The sequence below is a fragment of the Diceros bicornis genome, unplaced genomic scaffold (genome assembly GCF_020826845.1).
Source record: "Diceros bicornis minor isolate mBicDic1 unplaced genomic scaffold, mDicBic1.mat.cur scaffold_61_ctg1, whole genome shotgun sequence".
Lineage (NCBI taxonomy): Eukaryota > Metazoa > Chordata > Mammalia > Perissodactyla > Rhinocerotidae > Diceros > Diceros bicornis.
Window position 1 is genome coordinate 534,847 of NW_026691491.1, and position 9,224 is coordinate 544,070.

Genomic DNA, 9,224 nt, shown 5'->3' on the forward strand with positions numbered 1-9,224 from the left:
CCTTGGATTTTGTAGGAATGTGTGGTCACGTTTTAGAGATGGAAACTAAAATGGGGTGAAACATGATGATGTCTACTTGACTTTAATATTTCATTGAAAACATGGGATGAATCAAGGTTGGCAAGTGTTAATAATTTATACATTGATAAAATGTTGTTTTAATTGGATGGAATATACATGGTTAAATTAGATGATGGATGTTTATGAGACTGTTCCCTTTATTTTTCTGTGTCTAAAAAGTTCTATTAAAAAGAGTGAACCACACTCACATGCATTCTCCATTTGATTCACTTCCAGAATATTCTCCCAACAGAGATGACACCTTGACTGAGAAGCCTGGTAAACCTGCAGGAAGCCCCAGCCCACGGAAGGTGGCGAGAATCTTGATGCTGTGCCTCATCAAAGAGAACCATGCGCACAGGGTCTTGGATGATGAGGAAAGTTGGCCAACCCTTGTCAAGGACGGTTGAGGCACAGTGGGGTCAGCAGGAGCCCTGGGGCGATGACAGGAGGTGGCTCACCCCAGCACTTGTCTCCCCAGACCACCCCGTCTGGGCCCTCATCCTCATCTGCTTGGCGGGAATCCTGGTGCTCATCACAGGCCTGATCTGCTGTCTCCTGGTAAGCCATGACGTGTTGCTTGTCTTCTTACTATTGGGTTGTAAGAGCTCTTTATATATTATAAATACACGTCCTTTTCTAGGGATATGTTTTGCAGATGTTTTCTCCCAGTCTGTGTGTGGCTCGCCTTCTCCTTCACAACATGAGTCATTGGGTAAATGAAAGTGACAGTCATCATGAGATTCCACCACACTTGAGAATGGCTAAAATTAAAAAGACTGACTATAGCAAGTGTTGTTGAAGATGTCAAGTCACTGAAACTCTCATCGAGTGCTGGTGAAAAATAGCTTGAATGCGTATTTAATAATTACATACGTCTACCCAGCAATTCCTCCCCTAGGAATCCATCCAAGGGAAATAAACCCATATGTCTATACACAGACTTGTACACACATGTTGATAACAACCTATTTATAGTATACAAAAACGGAAAACAACCCAAATGTCCATCTACTGGTGAACGGATACACAAAGTGTGGTATATCCCCACAGTGGAATACTATATAACCATAAAAAAGAATGAATTATTATTTTTTTCTTTTTTAATTATTTTATTGAACTTATAAAGGGTTTTAACATTGTGTAGTTTCGAGTGTTCATTATTATTTGTGAATTTCTGTATAGACTGCATGGTGCTCACCAACAGTAGTCTAACTTTTATCCATCACCATGCATATGTGCCCCTTTAACTCTTTCACTCAACCCCCAGCCCCCATCCCCTCTGGTAACCACTAATCTGTTCTCTTTATCTCTGTGTATGTTTATCTTCTACATATGAGTGAAATAATGCATATTTGTCTTTGTCTGGCTTATTTCATTTAACAGCTGACCCTCCAGGTCCATCCAGGTTGTTGCAAACAGGACGATCTTATCTTTTGTTTCTGGCTGAGTAGTATTCCATTGTATATAACACATACCACATCTTCTTTATCCATTCATCTGTAGCAGGGCACTTGGGTTGCTTCCATGTCTTGCCTATTGTGAATAATGCCTCAGTGAACACAGGGGTGCATAAATCTCTTTGAATTGTTGATTTCAATTTCTTTCGATAAATACCCAGTAGTGGGATAGCTGAAAAGTATGGTATTTCTATTTTTAATTTTTTGAGAAATCTCCATACTGTTTTCCCTGGTGGCTGCACCAGTTTGCATTCCCACCAGCAGTGTGTGAGGGTGCCCTTTTCTCCTTATCCTCTCCAACATTTATTATTTTTTGTCTTGGGAATTATAGCCATTCTGATAGGTGTAAGGTGATCTCTCATTGTAGTTTTGATTTGAATATCCCTAATAATTAGTGATGTTATACATCTTTTCATGTGTCTGTTGGCCTTCTGTATATCTTCTTTGGAAAAATGTCTGTTCATATCCTCTGCCCATTTTTAGATTGGATTGTCTGTTTGTTTGTTGTTGGGTTGTATGAGTTGTTTATATATTTTGGAGATTAATCCCTTGTCAGATATGTGATTTGCAAATATTTTCTCCCAGTTGGTGGGTTTTCTTTTCCTTTTTTTTTGCGTGAGGAAGATCAGCCCTGAGCTAACATCCGTGCTAATCCTCCTCTTTTTTTCTGAGGAAGACTGGCTCTGAGCTAACATCTATTGCCAATCCTCCTCCTTTTTTTCCCCCAAAGTCCTAGTTGATGGGTGTATGTCATAATTGCAGATCCTTCTAGTTACTGTATGTGGGACGCAGCCTTAGCATGGCCAGACAAGCAGTGCATCTATGCGCGTCCGGGATCCGAACCTGGGCCGCCAATAGCGGAGTGCGCACACTTAACCACTAAGCCATGGGGCCGGCCCTGTCTTTTCGTTTTGTTCATCATTTCCTTTGCCTTGCAGAAGCCTTTTAGTCTCATGTAGTCCCATTTGTATATTTTTTCTTTTCTTTCCCTTGCCTGAGTAGACATGGTATTGGAAAAGATGCTGCTAAGATCGATGTCAAAGACTGTACTGCGTATATTTTCTTCTAGGAGTTTTATGGTTTCAAGTGTTAGATTCAAGTCTTTTATCCATTTCGAGTTAATTTTTGTGTATGGTGGAAGATAACGATCTACTTTCATTCTTTTGCATGTGGCTGTCCAGTTTTCCCAAAAGCATTTATTGAAGAGACTTTCCTTTCTTCATTGTATGATCTTGGCTCCTTCGTCAGAGATTAACTGACCACAGATGTGTGGGTTTCTTTCTGGGCTTTCAGTTCTGTTCCATTGATCTATGAGTCTGCTTGTGTGCCAGTACCATGCCATTTTGATTACTATAGCTATGTAATATATTTTCAAGTTAGGATTGTGATGCCTCCAGCTTTGTTCTTTCTTCTCAGGATGGCTTTGGCTGTTCGAGGTCTTTTGTTATTCCATATATATTTTAGGATTCTGTGTTCTATTTCTATGAAGAAGGTCATTGGGATTCTGATTGGGATTGCATTGAATCTGTAGATTACTTTAGGTAATATGGACATTTTAACTGTGTTTATTCTTCCAATCCATGTGCATGGAATATCTTCCCATTACTTCAGGTCATCATTGATTTCTTTCAATAATGTCTTCTAGTTTTCATTGTATAGGTCTTTAACCTCTTTGGTTAAATTTATCCCTAGACACTTTTTTCTTTTTGTTGCAATTGTAAATGGGATTGTATTCTTGAGTTCTCTTTCTGTTAGTTCATTATTAGAGTATAGAATTGCAACTGATTTGGTAAGTTGATTTTGTACGCTGCAACTTTGCTGTCGTTGTTGATTATTTCTAATAGTTTTCTGATGGATTCTTTAGGGTTTTCTATATTTACAATCATGTCATCTGCAAACAGCAAGAGTTTCATTTCTTCCTTTCCAATTTGGATTCCTTTTATTTCTTTTTCCGGCCTAATTGCTCTGGCCAAAACATCCAGTGCTATGTTGAATGGGAGTGGCGATAATGGGCACATTTGTCTTCTTCCTGTTCTCAGAGGAGTGGCTTTAAGTTTTTCACCATTAAGTATGATGTTGGCTGTGGGTTTGTGATATATGGCCTTTATTGTGTTGAGGTACTTTCCTTCTATACCCATTTTATTGAGAGTTATTATCATAAATGGATGTTGGATCTTGTCAAATCCTTTCTCTGCATCTGTGGAGAGGATCATGTGACTTTTATTCCTCATTTTGTAAATGTGGTGCATCACATTGATTGATTTGTGGATGTTTAACCATCCCGGCATCCCTGGTATAAATTCCACTTGATCATGGTATATGATCCTTTTAATATATTGCTGTGTTCGATTTGCTGATATTTAGTTGAGGATTTTTGCCTCTGTGTTCATCAGTGATATTGGCCTGTAATATTCCTTCTTTGTGCTGTCCTTATCTGCTTTTGCTGTCAGGGTGATGTTAGCCTCATAGAATGAATTAGGAAGTGTTCCATCTTCTTCAACTGTTTAGAATAGTTTGAGAAGCATGGGTATTAAATCTTGTTTGAATATTTGGTAGAATTCTCCAGAGAAGCCATCTGGTCCTGGACTTTTGTTTTTTGGGAGGTTTTTGATGAGCATTTTGATCTCTTTACTTGTGATTGGTCTGTTCATTTACTCTATTTCTTCTTGATTCAGCTTTGGGAGGTTGTAGGAATCTAAGAATTTATCTATTTCTTTTAGGTTATCCTATTTGGTGGCATGTAAGTTGTTCAGTGTATTCTCTGATTGTCCTTTTGATTTCTGTGATGTCTGTTGTAATTTCTCCTCTTTCATTTCTAATTTTATGTCTTTGAGCCTTCTCTCTTTTTTTCTTAGTGAGTCTGGCTAAGGGTCTGTCAGTTTTGTTTCAGTCTTCTCAAAGAACCAGCTCTTTGTTTCATTGATCCTTTCTACTGTTTTTTTAGTCTCTATTTCATTTATTTCTGCTCTAATTTTTATTATTTCCCTCATTCTGCTGACTTTGGGCTTCATTTGTTCTTCATTTTCTGGTTCTATTAGGTGTAGTTTAAGGTTACTTATTTGGTATTTTTCTTGTTTGTTGAGTTGCGTTTGTATTGCTATGAATTTCCTTCTTAGAACTGCATCCCATAAGAGTTGTTTTGTTGTCTTTTCATTGTCATTTGTCTTCAGGTATTTTTTGATTTCTCCTTTGATTTGTTCATTGATCCAATGGTTCTTCAGTCGTGTGTTCTTTAGTCTCCACATATTTGTGACTACCCCATCCCTTTTCTTGTAGTCGATTTCTAGTGTCATAGCATTGTGGTCAGAAAAGAAGTGTGATATGATTTCAATCTTAAATTTATTCAGGCTTGCCTTGTTTTACAACATATGGTCTATCTTTGAGAATGTTCCATGTGCACTTAAGAAGAATGTATATTCTGCTGTTTGGGGAGGGTATGCTCTACATATATCGATTAAGTTCATCTGATCATATGTTTCATGTAATTCCACTATTTACTTGTTGCCTTTCTCTGCATGATCTATCCATGGATGTAAGTGGGGTGGTCAGGTCCCCTGCTATTATTGTGTTGCTGTTAATTTTTCCCTTTAGGTCTATTAATAGTTGCTTTATATTCCTTTGTGCTACTGTGTTAGGTGCATATATCTTTATAAGTATTATGTCCTCTTGGTGGAAAGTCCCCTTTATCATTATATATTGCCACTCTTTGTCTCTCATAGTCTTTTTTATCTTGAAGTCTGCTTTGTCTGATATAAGTATGGCAACACCTACTTTCTTTTATTTGCCATTTGCTTGGAGTATTGTCTCTCATCCCTTCATTCTGAGCCTGTTTGTTTTTAGAGCTGAGATGTGTTTCCTGGAGGCAGCATATTGTTGGGTCTTGTTTTCTAATCCACCCCACCACTCTGTGTCTGTTCCTTGGAGAATTCAATCGATTTACATTTAGAGTGATTATTGATACATGAGTGCTTAATCCCACCTAATCTATATTTCCATTATTCCTCTTCCTTTGTGTTTCTGACTACCATTTCATTTTGGGGTTTTTCTGTGGACGTTTCTCTTTTTTTATGATATATGGCTCTGCTCTGATTTTTTGTTTGCTGGTTACTGTGAGGTTTGTATGAAGATCTCATAGATGAGATAGTCCATCTTCTGATAGCCTCTTATCTCCATTAATCTAAGCAGGTTCCATCCTTTTCCTCTTCTCCTTCTGAGTTATTGTTGTCACAAGTTATTCATTTTTGTGTTGTGCATTTGTGACTAAGTTGAAGTGTTTATAGTTACTTTTGATGCTTTCCTTCCCTTCTTCTTTTAAGTTATAATTAAGTATTTGCTACCCTGTTGTGAAACAGAGCTGTAGCTTTTTGATTTTGTCTGTCTATTTATCTCTTTGCTCAAAGATTTGTAGACATTTGCCTTCTTTTTGTTTCAGGTTGAGGGCGTTCTTGATCATTGCTTGTATGGGAGATCTAGTGGCGATGAACTCCCTCAGCCTTTGTTTATCTGGGAAAACTTTTATTTCTCCATTGTATCATAAGGATCGTTTCACTGGATAGAGTATTCTTGGCTGAAAGTTTCTTTCAGTATTTTTAATATATCATTCCATTCTTTCCTTGCCTGTAAAGTTTCTGTCAAGAAATATGCTGAAAGCCTGATAGGGGTTCCTTTCTAGGTTATTTTCTTCTGTCTTGCTGCCCTTAATATTTTTTCTTTGTCATTGGCTTTTGCCATTTTTACTATTATATGCCTTGGAGAAGTTCTTTTAGCATTGATGTAATTAGGCGTTCTGTTGGCTTCATGTATTTATAACTCCGGTTCTTGCCCAGGTTTGGGAAGTTCTCAGATCTTATTTCTTTGAACAAGCTGTCTGCTCCTTTCTCCCTCTTTTCTCCCTCTGGAACACCTATAATTCTTAGGTTGCTTTTATAATTGAGTCATATATTTCTCCAAGAATTCCTTCATTTTTTAAAAATCTGAGTTCTCTCTCCTCGTCCACTGGAAGCATTTCTATATTTCTATCCTCTAAATCACTAATTCTTTCATCCATAATATCAGCTCTATTTTTTAAAGATTCTAGATTCTTTTTTATCTCATTAATTATGTTCTTCATATCCAGAATTTCTGCTTGTTTTTTTTTAATAGTTTCAGTCTCTTTGATGAAGTATTCCTTTTCCTCATTAATTTTATTCCTGAGTTCATTGAACTGTCTGAACATTCTTGTAACTTGGTGAGTTTCTTTATGACAGTTATTTTGAATTCTCTGTCATTTAGATTGTAAATTTCTGTGACTTCAAAGTTGGTTTCTGGAGATTTGTCATTTCCTTCTGCTCTGAATTGTTACTGTAGTTTCCTATGGTGTTTGATGAACTTATCTTTTGCCTGTGTATTTGTGGTAGTATCAGGTCGCAGATTCCACCTGCTACTGCTGTGGGGGAAGCAAGAGCTGTGTTTCTGATCCCCCCCATATGCTGGAAGTTGTGTGGGTACAGTGGGTGTTCCCACCCGCTGGGAAAGCAGTCACACTGGGCTCAGAGCTGCCACCACACGGAGGCAAGTACCCAGTTGTGTGACTGCAGCACTACTATGGGTGTGTGTGCATCTGGGAGAGCATTTGCATGTGTGCGTATCTGCTGCTGCCTTTTCTCATGCTCACGCCAGCCTCTGTGCTTGGTGGGTGGGGCTTCTTCACGGGTCTGAGCATTGGCCGATCATTGGGACTCCAGTGGCACGGGGGTCTTTCCAACCATCCAGGAAAGCATTCATGTGCGGGTCCAGGGCTGCCGCCAACCCCTCCCAGAGTTGCACCAGGCGCATTCCTACTTTTGGGGATGCAGCAGTACTATGGGCTCTCACGCCAACCTGGGAAGCGCTCGGGCGTGTGCACAGTGCTGCCATGGAAGGGTTGGGGATAGGAATGAATTCATAGTACATGCAATGACAAGCATAAATCTCAGAATAATTATTCTGAGTGAAAGAAGCCAGTAAAAAATGAGTACATAGTATATGATCCCATTTATAAAAGTTCTTGGAAAATACAGGAAAATCTATAGGGACATATACTGGATCACTGGTTGCCTGGGACTGAGAATATGTTTGCAAATGGCAGGGAAGGAGGAATTAAAATGAGCATGAGGAAATTTGGGGAGGGTGGGCATTCCTTTTCTTGATTGTGGTGTTGGTTGAATAAGTTATAATCAAAATGTATCAAATTGTTCACTTTAAATGTATGCAGTTTACAGTATGTCATTAATACCTCAATTAAGCTAGAACATGTAGGGGAAAGAGAGGGAGAGAGAGCCAAAAGAGGGAAAAGGGAAGGAAAAGAAGGACTGAGGGTGAAAATTAAATGGACAAAAGGAAGAAGGAGACACAGGAGGCATCGGGTCTCTGTGACTTTGGCATCTCCTTCCCCTGGAGTCTCCCATACTGGGCAACTGACTGGACCATTCTGATGCACTCTCCTCACCTCACAAGTCACTGTCTGCCAGCGAAAGAAGGAGGGCGACTATGAGGTCCAGTGACGGCGCCTGGGCTATTACGTGCCTCATGGCGACCTATGGAAGCTGCGATGACTAGATCTGACTAGATCTGAGGTCCCCTTTTCCCAGCTGGGGTCCAGAGGAGCTTGGCTGGAACAGAACGCAACCACATTGGATGGATTCAGGCTCCGAGCCTTTCTAGACTTGACCCTTGACTGGCTCACAGGGGCCTAGGCTGAAAGGTTTCACCTTCCTTAAGTCCTGAAAGTGACTGAAACTTCTGTCCTGTGGTGTCACACCAGTTCATCCCTCAGGGACACCAGAATTGGTGAAACCAGCACAGACATTGCCATCATGTAAAATCGAATTCCCACTTCAGTGCAAGGTTTCCCTTCTTAGGAAACTTTGGAACATCCCTCCCCTTGACTCTGTGTAGCCATCAGAACCCTCTCGGTTCCTCCATAATCCTCCCCCACTGAAGGCCTGGCAGTCTCAGGTTCCCCTTTTCTGCTTCATTCTCTGAAGCTCAGATTAGTCAGCTGGGCCCAAGGGTTCAAAAGTCAACGTGTATACACTGGAAAAGAAATATTTCAAGTTTAAACTGAGGCTGGAGAGGTTTAAAGAGTTCCAGAAGGGTTGTCATATATCACTTGTAGGAGTTCTCCTTGCGGTGGAGAAAAGCTGTTAAGTGTTAAACATTTCTTTTTCTCTCTTTTCATAAAAGCCAATGCTATTTATTTATTTAAGCAATGCTGTGGTGGTTCCTTTAAAGTTTTGCTAACCTTCCCGGGCCACCTTCCTGTCATAAGCTGTTTTTTTTTTTTTATCTGAAAACCCAGTGTTTCATTCCTTTTGGTTAAGTTTTAGAATTAGAAGCATGGATTGTGAGATGCAATCCTGAGTTCATGTGAGTTAGTTTGAGGTTGAAACAAGATGAAAGATCAAAAAAGTTTAAGGTGAGGTTTAAGGTGCGCCGAGCCCCCTGTCTTCTGCGAAGCCAGCGCGTAGACTAGGTTTTTGCGTTTCTCCCGAGTGTTTTGAATACAGCCCTCTCGAGGCTTTTGTTCCGCAAAGCTAAAGTTGAGCATGAGAAGTAGGCTGAGCAACTGTGTTAGGTTCTCTGTTGTATGAAGCAAGTTCTACCAATAAAGAGAGTGCAGTGCAGTTGAGAGAACAAGAAGAAAAAGAGAATGGAATTAGACTCATTGTTCTGAACAGAAATAAT